At 39.9% G+C, this 15,241-nt stretch overlaps 1 protein-coding gene and 1 long non-coding RNA gene across 5 annotated transcripts in view; one reads left to right on the top strand and one right to left on the bottom strand.

Moving 5' to 3' along the window:
- SPIDR (scaffold protein involved in DNA repair) overlaps positions 1–15,241 on the top strand; it is a 199,162-nt gene that overhangs the window by 87,778 nt on the left and 96,143 nt on the right. The window lies entirely within an intron of this gene.
- LOC135413677 (uncharacterized) lies at positions 5,242–14,679 on the bottom strand. 2 transcript variants are annotated; one of them, XR_010430353.1, is made up of 3 exons: positions 11,912–14,679; positions 10,772–10,909; positions 5,242–8,465 (listed from the first exon to the last, which is right to left on the bottom strand). It is a non-coding gene; the product is annotated as an uncharacterized LOC135413677 (long non-coding RNA). The 2 variants fall into 2 exon arrangements; XR_010430352.1 differs by lacking the exon at positions 11,912–14,679 and having other exon boundaries at positions 10,772–11,881.

Here is a 15,241-nt window from a genome sequence, read left to right as displayed (position 1 = left end):
TGAGCTATTTTGGATTTGACACAAGCAGTCATGCTGGCGATGCATTCAACACTATATTTTACGTGTGGTGAAGAATGAGTTCCCTCTGTTGCGTTTCCCTTCTGTGTGCCACGCTCCTTATCCCTCCGTTGTATCAGACCGGTGGTTCTTGGGACTATGCTGTACTCTGCATCAATTCAATCACAGAAAATAAAATATTGTAAGTCAGCAGTGTGGTTGCGCAGGAAACACCTTCCTGAGCAGCATTTGCACAGCAGTCCCCGGGGCGGTGGGAGGCTGCCCGAGCCCCCGGGCGCAGGTCCGTGCCCTTCCAGGCGGCTGCGGAAGGTGGCAATGTTGTCATCAGGAGCCCAGGTAAAGCTGGTCTCGGGTGGCAGATCTGTCCGAGACAGCTGCCGCGCCTGTTTGTCCGCAGAAGGGGGATTTGTTGGGGTTCGTGCGCCATCCACTTTGGCGCAGCTTGTAATAACTCGGTGCGTTATCGCTGCTGAATGTGGGGATGCACGTAAGAGTCACAGCACTGCTCACACAACTTTTTTCTCTGCAACACCTCTCCGTGCTGGCTGCCATTGAACTTGCATGCTGACAGCCATCCCCCACCCGGGAGAGCGAAACTGATCTCTTTAAGTGAAGTTTCATTTCTGCAAAATACTCGTAAATGTTTCTGAAACCCAGTCTCATTTTCTGCCCCCTCCCCTGGGATATTTACAAACTTTGCTTTGAATTGAGCTTGCCAGGGGAGAAACCGAGAACTTCTCTGCATGCCACAGTTCTGTTAAGAGCTACCTCCTGGCTCTGACAGGCTTTTAACCTGTTGAAAGCCTAACAGACCTGTTCCTGGGTTTGGTGGGGATGTTTTTCTTTTCATATTTCCACTAACTGCTTGAATTTTTAACTTCCTCAAATGATCCCCTCAAAGACTGTTGTGGCTTGTGATTTTTAATATTTTATTCTGTCTAATGCTAATTCTCCACCCTCGAGGGAAAGTACAAAAGTTTTTGGTTTTTGTTACCCCATTCCTTTCCTCTTGACTCTCTTGATTCTGCTCTGGTAAATCCATCATTGATTTTAAATTATCATGGAACCTTTCAACATATTTAATTACTGGGTTCACCTCTTATTCCTTACCAAGCCTCTCTGATAAGATGTAATAGATTTTATCCATTTAGGAGGTCAAATGGGTAAAAAAAATAAAATATTCTTCATATACTTTACGGTAAGCAGAGAGCAAATTGGATGACATTACCTTGTAATCCCCCACCTTCCCACTTAACATTATTTGCAACACAGATGACAATTTTGTTGGACTTCTTATCTAGTTACTTGTTTTTCATAAGGTAGGAAGGCAGGGGTAATGTACCTAATACTTTTCAACTTCCGAGACTTTAAATAATGAATCTGTGAAGTTGTGTGTATGTGTCCCCCTTCCTGGCTGGTGTATTGAGTATGCCACTCCCTACATTAAATAGACACTGAAGGTTTCTAGTACTGCTTTGGTCTCTTTTAAACAAAGATTGTTTGCTGGGTACCAAAATCTGTTTCTATGTGGATACTTTGCCTACCACCACTCTTTATTGTACAAATGCTCCAGTAGTTGTCCATGAGAACCATAGATAATGACTCCTTAGTACTAAAAAAAATTAAAGACAGGCTTTCAGAAACCAGTTGGGATTTTGAGAAGTTTGGCAGCATCTGCTACATCCTGTCTCTCCAAATCAAATGACAAGCCAGCAAAAGCTTTCTGTTTTGCTGTGCTGTGTGGAAGAATTTTGCTTTTCAAAATTTAAACTGGAAAACAATCATCTCCAACTCCAAAGAGGAAACAATTTAAGATATGGTGGATTATTACCACTGTAATTTTTGTAATTATTTCTTTTTGTAGTAATTGCAGTAACAATCTTCCTGCTTTAGGAATAAAGTGAAATACTTCACCTTGGGACTTTCTTTAAACACTGCTAAATAATGCAGTCTTACACTGTTGTGATAATAATTTGGCTGAGGCAAAAGCTTTGTGATCATAAAATTTTCACATTAAAGGAAATAGATGCTACATGCAAATATTAAACATGGAAATAAACACATTTAGAATTTTGTTTTCTCTTTTCAAACCAAAGAGAAAGAAGAGACTTCCCTGTGATTTCAGAGTATTGTTAACAAGCCCCCATAGCTATTAGGAGCCTAAAACAGTAAACAGCTTAGTAACGACATAATTATATTAATAAACTTAACATCAAAATGGTTCTACAAATTTATGTACAGATGGTTCCATTTTACATGACAAAAGAATTTTTCTGAAGTGCATTTGCCTAAAATAAAGGTTTTAATGGAACAGTGTGATGATTTGACCTCATCTCTGCAAATCCTTTTTTTGAATGCAAACATGAATACCAGCGTAATTAACTGGGTAATTTACCCAAGCAGACAAAGTTCAAGTTCTGTAGGTAGGCATTGCTTTAAGTGCAGTTGGCATGCTGTCTCCTGCATGCTGATGGGCTCTTGCTCAAGTGCATATTGGCCTTAGTCTCTTAGTGCTAAGTCTCTTAGTCCTAGGGATAGTTCACCCTCAGGAAGTTTGGTTTAGATAAGTATCTGAATTTTTTTGGGTACCGAAATCTGGAATGCAGCAGCAAAATCTGATGAGCACAGGCTCTCATACCTGAGTCAGCAACAGGGCTGGATCCACTCCCGTTGTTCAGCACTTCCACTGCCAGGTCCAGCCAGCAGCAGAAAACAGAGACACGTGAAAATTAAAACCAGAGGGAAGAGGAGGGACTGTACTTCAAAAAAGTATGGACAGGCTTCAAAACAGAGTTTGTGTAGGTTGTGTGCAAAAGTGAGGAGCTGTGAAGGAATTGACACTTTCTTCCAGTACAGCCTTCCAAAACTTCAGGGGCAGTTTGGTTCTCAGGAGGCTCTGCTTTTAGCCCTTTGTAGGCAGGGCTATGCATCATTAGCAGCTGGTGTCTAGGCTGTTTCACTTACCAGATGTAAAAGTGAGCTATGAAATTAAGGAGGTTTTTTTCCCTGCTTCTGATCCTTTGCAGTTAACAGTATTTCAGGTGTCACAGAGCACGCTGATATCAATTGACATGACATTTTAGTCTTGATGAAAAAATTATCCACTCAAATGGCAGTCTAAGCAAGAAAGGTATAGAAAAGTAACCAGGAAAAGACACTTGATGTGTTTTTCTCTGGTCATTAACTCAATTTTCTGATCTCTTTTCCTCTGCACTCGTTTTCTAAAGCTTGCTACTCATGAATTAATCCCTTTTCTGTAAGTTCAAGGAAAGAAAGATGCTTCTCCCTCTAGAACTTATGTAAACTGCTGTGGTTCTGCCACAGCAAATATCTATCACTGTGTTACTCTGTGTACATTTTTGATGAAAAAGAATCTTTTAATAAAGAATTTTTAGTCTTCAGAGACTGAATTTCCAAGCTAGTGTCTACTTCATCTGTGGAGGTCAAATCACTCGCCAGACTTTGCCAGGAGAAAGTTGCCTATGACAGAATGGCAGCGCATGCTTGGGACAAGGCTCCTGAGTTACAGGTTCTTGAGGCAGCCTCCTGAAACACACCTGAAGATTAATTCTGTGTACCATGCATAGAAGGAAGTTCTCACTGTGATTTCATTTATGCTTTTGGCATCCCTATGTTATTCCTGGTGATAAAAGAATAATAGAATGAATAAGCAGCTAAAACACAAGAGGAAGGGAAGCTGAGAACACACCCCAGTTCTCATCACCTCTACGCTGTGCCTGTTCTAATCCACCTCCAAACTTCAGTACTAGGGATTAAACAGTCAAACATTTTTAAATTTTCATCCTTCAGAAATTCTAATGTCTACTTTTCAGAAATGACCTAGTATGATTTGCATGTGTTTACATTTTGATAAGATAAAGTTACTGAGAAAAAATCCGAAGGGGGAAAAAAGGAGAATTTTTAAATACCTAATATATAGCTGAAAAAACCTTGTGTATATCTATCTCTGCATGTACTATAAAATAGGAAATGGAGAAAAAATGTCTAGAACCAAAAGGTGTATAGTATTCTTCAGTTGCTACAGGGCCATCTTAGCTTGTGCCTAATTTCAGAAGGTACTAAGGACGTTTCACTTTCTTTGCTATTTAGCTTAGGAAATTGAGCAGTTCTACTGAGCCACTACTTATATTTTATTTAGGGAATATAATCTTTTTTTTACATTTCTTCTCTACTTCTATTTTTTTCAGTGATAGAAATGTCTTGTACTTTTTTCTCACTTTCTTGCAAAACATGAAAAAAAGGTATTATTTTTAATAGTCATGTATACTGATGGCTGTCTGACATCAGTGAACTTCAGTTAAATTTGTATCTGTATATATAAAAGTACAAATCAGCTGGTTTTTTTAGTAGCCACTGGCTGCAACGACTGCAGGAAGCTGACTAATGTTTTTCCAGGGCCCCATCAAATTTTATGAAATAAAATTAATGAGTCTTGTTGTCACTTTCTCAACTATACCACTTTGTTTATATGATACGTCACTTGAATATTAGTGACCTCTGAAGAAGAGAGCAAAAAAGGTGATTTGGGGTTTTAGCTGGTCAGATGTGGCCAGCTGGTGTAACCAACATTTGCAGGCTTCTCACCAGGAAAGCAGTGTGTTTACTTACCCTGTGGTTCTTCAGAGAGCAGGTTTCCTTAAAAAAGTGGTAGATGGCATGAGGTTGGCCAGAGGGCAGATACTTGTTTGACCTCTTGGTAACAAGTCCCTACATTAGGAGAAAACCCAAACCTGTTTTATTTCTTAATTTACCACAAATGGAGTGAGAAGCTGAGGAACTGGGAGTTTTGTACTAATTTGAATCTTCATGCTTAGGACTTCAGCTGGACAGAGAGTATAACCCTAACAGCTGATTAATTGCAATTAATATTGAAAGGGATGTAACCATCTTGCTTAGTGTTTCCAGACCTTTATTTTTTCAGTGTGGTAGGTCAACATTGGGAGATTTATGTTTATTATGTAAATATTTGCGGGGAAATTGATATATGCGAATACTTTACTACCACCAGTCATAAGCCTTAGCTACTCGGGATGAGTTTTGGCTTCCTTTGTATTCCCTAGAAAATTATGATTAAACTAATATCCACATATCAGGGTTTTGTTGGTTTTGGAGTGATGAAATTATGTATTTTATACTTCTTGTTAAATAATTAGAGACATGTGAAACGGGAAAGTGTTTCATGAAGTGCTCTTTATTCACATCCTGTAGAAATGAAGGGTTTTCCATACTCTTTTTTTTTCATCTTCCCAAGGGACCATCCTGTTCCCTTGGCATGGTGGCATCAGGAAACTCTCAATTTTATCATGGATCTGATAACAGCTACTGGGATTTCTTTTACTCTTCACTGTCTTTGATACGGTTATTTACTAAAATACAAAGAGATACTTTTTTTTTCCAGGCAGAACCTATTATAGAATTTTAAAAATGTACATCCCAAAAATATCAGACTAACTGGGCTAAACATATTGAAAGGAGTAAACTAAACTTGAGGACTGCAACTCCACCAAGAATCTCTTGTATAAGTTTTGCTAACAGGTAGTTCAAGAGTAGAATATAAAATAATGCCAGTAATTGTTAATGTGTTCTGATAAATGAAATTAGAGAGTTGCAGAGTTGAAATGCTTCTGTTATGTGTTAGAAGATAGATACTGTATGAAAAGAGAAACTGAGAAGATCCATGTTTCAGAGCCGTGTTGGATGCAGGCTGCCTGCCTGGGTATCATGTCATGTCTCTTGTGAATGTCTCAAGAGTGAAAAAACAACTGTCCTGCAGCAGCGTGTCCCTGTTTTCCTTGGCACCCTCCTGCCGCCTGCCTTCGAGTGAACAAATTAGAAGTAAAAGGAAAGAATCGTAAAAGTCAGCGTCTCAGCTGCTTCAAGCCTACTGGGGGCCTGAAGTTTATCCAAAGCAGAGACTCCTGTTAAAGGGCAGGGAGAAGGGGTATGTGGAGCGGCTCTGGAGCAGCATGAACCACGTCAGGGCACCTGGCCAGGGCACCGTAGCCCCATCCCAGGTTTATTCTATCTCCGTGTTCGTGGGGGGAGCAAGAAAACCCCAGAGCAGGCACGGGGCAGGCGGCTGGACCAGGCCTGGGCTTTCCGGGCCCGGCCGCGGTGGGAGGAGGAGGAGTAGGAATGCTGCCGCCCTGACGTCAGGAGCTGCTCCTGGGAATGTTTTGCATTCCTCTTCCTGGCAGTGGTCAGGTGGCTTCCAGCAAGAAGGAAGGAACAGCCGCTTCCAAAAAGAAAAAAAAAGGGGGGGGGGGGAGGGGGGAGAGCCCACGGAGGAAAAGAACACTTTATAATAAAAGTATTGTGGGGGAGGCACTTTTATTAAAAGCCAGATTGGGAATTGGAACCAGATGTTCTGCATTCGAAAGCTGCACGAATGTTAAACGCGTTTATTAATGACTGTGATGGCTGAGGTATTTGGCTGTCTGCCTCGCTTTAATCTCATTGCTCCGTATTTAAAAACAGTCGAGAAAAACATTTTTTTGTACCCAACTTTAGGCAGCTTCCTTTATACAAATGTTCATTTAAAAAAAAAAAAGAAGACAAGATTTTTCTGGGAGAATAGCCACATATATTAAAGCAAGAAACAAGCGGGAAAACGTCAACATTTGTCTTGTTCTGTTAGTTTTAACATACGTGTTGCGCTGAAAATTAATGTCCTTAAATTGGGTTTCCTTCTTGATTTGTGGTTGTTGGATAACACATATGATGTAAGCTGGAGAGGTCAGAACATGCAATTACTGATGTTCAAAAAGTACTTCCTATTCCCTTAACTCTCCCTCTTTAATGTCCCTGTCAGGCATGTGTTTAAAGCAAAACAAGAGTGGATACTCAGTCCAAGGCGGGTAATGTAGGAATTGGATTCACCACAGGCAGTACTTGTGAAATAACTGCTTTACATCCTTCCATGGACCCGAGAGCATGTTATATCTGCATTTCAAGAGCAGTATCTCCACTTTGGTGGTGTCACACATTTGAGACTATTGAGCACCGAGAGCTTCTGTGGGGACTTCAAGGGTTGGACTTGATGATCTCAGAGGTCCTTTCCAACCCAGCTGATTCTATGATTCTGTGATTCTGGTTTGTGCCTCAGTGGGGATGAGATACTCAACACCACCATAGCCTGTACAGGCAGAGGCAGATTTGGGGTGTCCCCCAGACAGGCCTGGGATCTGTCTCCCATTGTGACACAGCGTTGTATGTGGCTTGTGAGATTTTCTGTGGGAAGCAAGGACTGTTGGAGGGAGAGATGGAGCTGTGTTCATGTGTCCTTTCAATTAGCAACCCATGACTTCTTCATCCTCTTGAGAGTGGAAAGAATCACTTTCTCTGTAAGCACTGGAGAACCCCCTGGTTCTCCAGTGCTTACCTGGAGGGGCATGGCTGTTTTGAATTAATGCAGACTTCTTTAGGCAGGAGACAGATCCTGCCTGTGGGTGTTGGAGTGGAGCTGCCTCCTTTCTGGGAGAGCCCATACCATTAAAATTGCACCAGAGAAACTTGTCAGTGCCTTTGTCCAATGTTAATTTTTTTTTTTAATTAAATCTTATATTTCCTGTTCTTTGAAACTGCACATAGTTGTAGTTGGGTGCCAGCTGAGGAGGTACTGAATTTATTCCCAGGCAGTGTATTCGGTGGTGGTGTGGGAAGCTGGTGGGACGGGGAACGTTTGGTAGTTTTGGTGAAATTTTCTTGAGCTGTGTCCCCACCTCAGGTGAGGTCCATGACCACCCATCCATTTCCTGGTACCAGCTAAAGTGAACAGGCAGCTTCCTGCTACAGGGTGGATGCTCTGCTGAGGAATTTCCAGAAATGCTGAGAAGTGCTGACTCACAGCTTACGGCCTGTCTGGGCTGAGGGGAGGTTTTCAAGTCCTTGGCTGAAGCCAGCAAAAAATGTTGCTGTAATGTACTGTTTTATTTTTAGCAAGGGGGGAGGCTGTGTTGCTTAGGATGAAATGCTTGTGAGTGCTTTCAAAATGACAGACAGTTTTAATATTTTTTTTCTTTTCTATTTTTAGAACTTGGAAAACAGGTTGTTTTGCTAAAATACAGACACTTCTCTGTTTCCTCAGTAAAAGGGTTGTTGTAAAGAAGCCTTAAGGAGTTCATGCAGGAAGGCTTTTACCACCACTGCAGTTCAAAATGTCCTTCAGGGTAGGAGATACTGAAGTATTTGAGACTGAAACCCAGCTGGCACTTACTTGCTTGTATTTCTCACTTATGCTGAGGTGGGACTGCAGCTGCAATTGTTGGAGCTGAAATGTAGCCAGGTATTAGGAGATCGTTGTAAAAGCTTGATGCTTGGGTTTTGTCCTCTCTTGTTTTAGCAGTCACTTCACAGGTAATTCTCTGTGTATTTTTGTTTTTTTTCTTTCTGAGCAGAAAATGCCCTATACTGCTTTCTGCTAATGTCTGCCAGAAATAAGATTGAGGGAGAAGTCATTTCAAGCTGTACCACCTCTCAAAATACAATTTTAGTGATCAGATTGTAGAGGCAAAGGGGCAAAGTTCTTCCTCTCCCCCTCCCCCCCCCCATTCAGTACATTTTTTTAACATCTTCTTGGGCGTATGTATTGTTTTTCTGTTGAACAAGCAGTGAGCACTTTGGGATGATCTCCCGGAGAGTATCATTAGTGAGATACAAGTTTGTAAAAACTTTATTACTCCTGCTTATAATTTCTAAAATTTGCTGTTCTTCATTCACCGCTCTGTACCTCTGCCTATAGAGCTGTTTGCAGCCCTTTTTTACACCTTACTAGAGAACTATGACTCTATGAATGATCTGCAGACTGCTCCTAACCACAGCGAATAATTTTTTAACCTGTAGCATAAATTAGCACATTTTGCAAATTCAAAAAAAAAAAAAAAAAAAAAAAAGAAACCCACACATCTTGCAACAACCCTGCAGCATCTGGCTTAAGAAGAACTGGTGCACAACTTCCCTGAGAAAGTACATTTCCGTTTTGTAGGTGAATCATTTTTAACTGCTCTCCTCAGTTTTTTCCCTGTGACGTTACGTGTCCAACAGGGTCCTCATCCAATGACAACAAAGAGGAAAAGGGTAATTCTGTGCAGGAAGTACAGGAACATAGGACAAGACTGTTTCCACGATGTGCAGTGAACTCATTTATTAGCTCACCACTGTGAAAAAGTCCCAGTCTTAGTCATTTTAATGTAAATACGGTGAGGGCGCATGAGCTGCTGGTGATTTTTGCGGGCAGATATAATAGTAGGCTGCACATCTATCACAAAATTTCACAATACAATAATACACTTTTAGTAATGACTCTAACCTCACCAGCTACCCACCTTCAAGAGAAAGCTGTTCTCCTACCCATATCTGCCAGTTCCCTCCAGGATTTTATAGCAGCTGCATAATCTCTTTTAAGAGTTGTGTTCTGGCACCCACCACTATATTGGGAAAATAATATAGGCCACACATTATTTCTAGCCACCTGTCAGTAAATTCAGGATAAGAGCCATGAACTAACAGCCTTGCTTGTGACCCCTTTTAGATAGATGTGTCATCCGACCTGGGTAGACATGCCTCAACTAGATTGCCTGACTTCAGATAACCCATTCTACAATCCTCAGCTGCTTGTCCCTTTTCTAGTTTGGATGAGGCACAGAATGTACCTTTTTGTGAAGATTCTGTCCCCAAACTTATAAAAAAAATTAATTGTGCCTGAATGTTGTCCAGCTTTCCAGGGAACATCTTGGTACAACATGTATCAATGTAGTAAGAACATCTCATTTTACAGTCAGCTTTTTGTAATTGAATCTGCCCTAGTAGAATCCAGGAGTCCTTTCTAGTAATATCATACTAAACGGTCTGGTTCCTGTCTTTAATACAGACATGCCCTGCAAAGAGCTTTCTGCTTGTGGCAGTGTAAGCTTGTGCCTTCTCAGATAACTTGGTCTCCTCATGCTACCTGTTCTTGCATAGCTTTCTGATCTCTCCACTATTTGATATGTTTTGCTGCTAGTTGCACTACAGTCTTGGTAGCTGTGTGAAATCTCAGCAATTCACGTCTATGCTTCAGTTGAAATACTACTTTTTGTTATTGTGTGATTGTCTTAAATAATTTTTACTTTTGATCTTGAGCAATTTCTTCTTACACCCTTCCTGTGACTTCACTTAGGGTCATCATGACAACCTATTTCTTTGTGATTTTAATGGGTGCCCAAAAAGAGCAAGAAAGCCAGTTTAATGATAAACCTTGAGTAGTCAGCTACTCATTATCATCACTTGTGTGATAGCATTCTCATTAATTGTCTTTTGCTCTGTTTATCCATTAGTCTCTGTTGGAGTTCAGAACAACTCAGCTCAAGAACTGCACTGCATGTTACTTTACTGTTTACTGGATAGGGTGGATCATATATTGATTTCTATGTAAAGATGAGATTACGGTGGTAAAAAATAAGACATTTTAAAAATCAGTGATCGGAATTTGAGTATCCTAAGTAGTGCCATTAAGTCAATCAATTGTTTTAGTAAAGACTGGAGGAACCATTTGTGAGAAATTTTAAAGAATATGCAGACCAGGCACAAGTATGGGTGTGTCTGAATATATGAAATTTCATGGGTGTAGACTGATACTTATAAGCAGTTTGAAGCAGTGAATAGAAATAAGTCACATTTTGTTTAAACCAGTAAATAATCCAGGGAGACTGAGGATAGAAGGAAAGCACAAGTGGTTAAGAAAAAAATAGCTTACCATTATTTCATGAGGGTTTCCAGGTGTCTCAACCTCATCTCAACTCCTAGTAAGCCTCTTCAGTCATCTTTTCAGTTCTCCTGGTTTTTAAGTCTTGTCTCTGAGTTTTAATCTTTTTCCAGTATTTTCTTTTGATTACTGCAATGATTCCATGGTATGGTCAAAATTAGAAGCTGTGTCAAACTATCATTTAAAACTTAACCTAAATCAAGGTTTGCCTCTTGCAAAGTAGCAAGGAGTTGAATGTGATGTCACTCTGCTTTGGGATGTGTGACATGGCCCCAGTAATCAATATGTCAAAAAAATGAGTATATATACAGCTGTCGAGAAGACCTGTGCCAACATTGCTGGTTGTAGGCTAAGAGCTTCATTATTAATAAATATTCACACCAAAATCTGATCATCCTTGTGCCTAAGCACTGCTGCATACTGTGAACAGCATAGTTTAGTGATTTCCTTCTTGTGGCATTGATTCCATTGTCTGTTTCAAAACGTCTGTGCTGCTGTACAGCTGGCAAAATTTGTCTGTCTTTCTGCCTTCATGGTCTTCCACTCTGTCTTTCTGAAATAATGAAGCTATCAAAGGATGCGGGTGGAATTGTGTGTATAGAAGACAAACTTTCCAAGGAACAGGAACATGGTTTTGACACAAAGATGTCTGTACTAGCAAGTAATGTGATGTGGTAGGAGCATTTTGTGGAGTAAAAGTTGGTGTGGGAGATTTGGTCCTGCTCTGTGCATTGTGGGCTTTTACTCAAGACAGGCTGTAGGCTGCTCATGGTGGACCAAATGCCTTTTAGTAGTTAGAACACATCTTCAGGTTTAGTTTTGTATGAAAAGAATCCATTGTGTGAGCTCAGAAGGCTGCTCCACAATCCAAACCAAAGCTCAGGAAAGCTGGAGAGATTTACCACAAAAGCACACCACTGATCTGAACTGCAGAACTGGTGTGGACACACCCATGAATGACCAGACATCAGACCAATCCATCTTTCTCAGTTTGGCTTGCTTTGAGAATTCCTGTTGTCATACATATACACAGATGCACACTTGTAAACGGATAAAACCCAGACAATAAGCTGCCTTTTAAATACTAAGGAGAAGAAAGAAAAAAAAGGTGGATGTTCAGCTTTTAAATACCTGGGTGTTGCTCTGCGTAGCCATTATTGCAGCTGTCAAAGTTCTAGACCTTGTCCGACTGCATCCTTTCTCTGCTAGTCTTTAAAACTGTGCTAAAATGCTAATATTGTTTCCTTGTAGCTGGTATGTATTAACTTGAAAATAGGTACGTTTTCATTCCCATGGCTACCCTGGAAATCTCTTGACAACTTTTGCCGTACCATATACTTGATGGTACAGCAAACAGATACTTGGAATGATAAGTGGGGAAACTAGTCTTAAACACTGTAACTTTATATAGAGGAACAGGTTCCAAGTTGACCATGACATGGACACATTAAAAAAACTTGTATATGTGAGCTAAGGAATGTAAGATGGTGATCCTTTACCTCATTGCTGTAAATTGAGAATTCCTGGTTCCTTCAGGCTTAATTTTGGTGAAGTGATAGAATAGACTTATCACATAGATAGAAGAAAGTGCACACACCACAGCAATTGCAGACTGTTGATCTCCCCAGCATACAGCTCGAGTGCTGAGGTTTGCTTCCAGGAGAAATAAGCAGGCTCGTGTATAGTTTTATATTGTTCCTCTACAGGGCCAGGTTAGAGCTGGGAAATATAAGCAGGCCAGAGCAACAGATCAGTCAGACCCAGTCAGGTTTGGACAGCTTTTAGCACACTGTTACAGCTTGCTCTTTTGAATAGAAGCAGCAAATGACCAACCTGTAAACAGCAGGGTTTTTACAAATATTTGTTGTATACAAATGAAAAACTGAGCTGTGAATATGTATTTCAATATGTAATTGCCTGGAGACAGGGTTGCTGTAAGATTAGGTAATAAAAACTGAGCTGGAAAACAATTGGTGTAGCATACGGAATGGATGGTTGCTTTACAAATTTTTTCCTTTCTTGTTTTCCTCTCTCCTTAGAGAATGTACATTGCATCGAGGACAGAGAAACAGAAAGTCTTGACAACTTCTAGTATGCCAGAGACTTTGTTCTGCTCAGTGAGGAGGGGTGCAGTTCCCAAGAAAGATGTCAAATGCAATAACTGATGTTCTTCCTTCATGTGATGGATACCATCTGTATTTAGAAACATCTGAGCTTGTGCTTGAATAGAAGTCACGTAGCATTTTTATTGGTATAGTAGAGAACTTGAGTGTTTTTATTCATGATACTTGAGGCTTCGCTCCCAGACATAGTTTACAAATGCGTGACATTCCTTTTACTTTTCGAAGTGAAAAGTGAGCCAGGGTGAGCAGGAAGGACATTCCGTAGCTCGGTGAATCTTTTAGCAGTTTTTCATTGTGTCATATTTGTTTTTGTAGAAGCAACTTCAAACTAGGGCACTATGAGCAGCAAGTTAGTTTTTGTCTTATATAAAAACAAACATGATTAGAATCTCCTCATCTGTAAGGTATTCATAGAGTCCATTATTGTCAGGATATACAACTTTCCTCTTTTGATAGCCCTTCCTCAGACTTGTCAAAATATATTATCTTCAAAACAAACAATGTTATTAGTTTTTACTTCCTTCTTAGCATCCTGTATTTCCCTAACAGTGAAACACTAGTAACCTCATTTGAAATAATCTGTGTTTGTATCCCTGTCTCTTACAACTGAGATGTGGCTCCAATAATTCTGCTATGTAGCAAGTTACTTCCTATCTTCATCATGTAATATGTCTTCGTGTATTTTTATTTCCCTTTGTTTCAGAATATAAACATGAGCAAATATTATCTTGATTAATTCTCTCCCTGCCCTCTATCTCCTCTTTCCCGTCTCCCTGTTTTGAGAAAGAATAAGAAAATGCAAGTTTATTCTTTTCCAGCCAAGGAAAATACTTCCTCACTAGTTCCTGTGAGGAAGAATATCCCCTTGGTCTTAAACATGCTTATTTTGTTTTGTTTTGTTTTGTTTTAACCTACATGGAAATTATTGCTGTCTGAATTGATACACCTTTCCTGTAAACTCTCTGAACTGGTAAGGAAGAGTTAGTGGCCTGGAGCAAAGATTTTGGGTAATAACCTCAAATTTCTCAAAAATATAACATTGCAAATGGAAAATTCCATGGTCTAGCAAGTATTTGTAAAAATTTTTAAGATACTGTTAACCTGATTTTGGGGTCAAGAAGGAAGATGCCAGCCAGCCTGGATACCTAACTGTGACAGCACAGAGGCAGAATGTTTTTTTAGGCAAACCTATATTTAAGTGCATGAAATCTCAACTCTGCTAAAGCCCTCCTGGTTTCACAGTTTGTCCAGGGACAGAGGAGGATCATATGCTGTGACCTCGAATTCTGCCACTATGTAGTAGTGCATGTCATACAGCTGGCTGTATGCCAGTCATGTGGTCAACATCTCATCCCTTTCTCTGCTGACTCTTGACACACACTCGAATGTCTTGTAGTATAAGGGAGAATCATAATCAAAGACTACTAGACTTTGTTTTTGAAATACTCTTTATATTCCTGACTTCATTTGGCTTATGCCACAGGCTTCCCATAAAATCTCTAGCAAGCTATCTGTTGTGAGCCTTAATTTGGCATATAAAAAAATGAAAATAACAGTGATTCGTAGTTTCACTGGAATATTAGTAAATAAAATTTATGTTAGTGAATCGCTGGCCTGGGCTTGAGGGAAGGCCACAAAGGTAGGGAGAAAGTCCACTCTTCTTGAAGAGTTTGGATGAGCTGTGTCAGAAGCTGCTGTAGTTCCCAGGACCAACAACACATTGAGAAAGACCTAAAGATGCTTCTGGCTGCTCCTTTATGAGGAGTCAGCTCCTCTCTCTAGAGGCATGTGCAGACTTGTCCTTAGGATATACTTGTTCATGTGGAATGTGAGAACATAGAACACATCTAAATTTATTTCCTACCAACTACTCAGAGAAATTTGCTCTGTATTTAAGAGAAAAGAGGAGAACTTCAGCTCAGACCAAGTAATTTGTCCATGTTATAAGCAGCTAAAGAGATACTAATTAAGAAAAAGGTAGATGGAACATAAAGAAAATTGGAATTAAGTATGTACAGTCTGTGTCAAATGGGATCCATTTTAACCCAGAAAATGAATATAGTGTGAACTTTGAGATATTTTAATATATAAGTATGTGTTTTACTGACTAATGTTCCCTTCATTTTCTTCCTCTAATATTTTCTGAGTATGTACAGTTAACCATATTTTTACCAAAATGTTCAGTGTAAGAGCCCAATATTTAAGACCATACATAATATTTAGAATATTACAGCATGAAATCATCATAACAAACCAAAGCAAATAGCTCTTAAGCAATTTTGGAAGCTTCTCTAACAGGAAAGCCTTTCTTGTGGGAGAATAGCTTTAATAGTGAAGT

The sequence above is a fragment of the Pseudopipra pipra genome, chromosome 1 (assembly GCF_036250125.1).
Source record: "Pseudopipra pipra isolate bDixPip1 chromosome 1, bDixPip1.hap1, whole genome shotgun sequence".
NCBI lineage: Eukaryota > Metazoa > Chordata > Aves > Passeriformes > Pipridae > Pseudopipra > Pseudopipra pipra.
The sequence above is the reverse complement of the archived record's forward strand: the minus strand, read 5'-3'. Positions and strand labels throughout refer to the sequence as shown.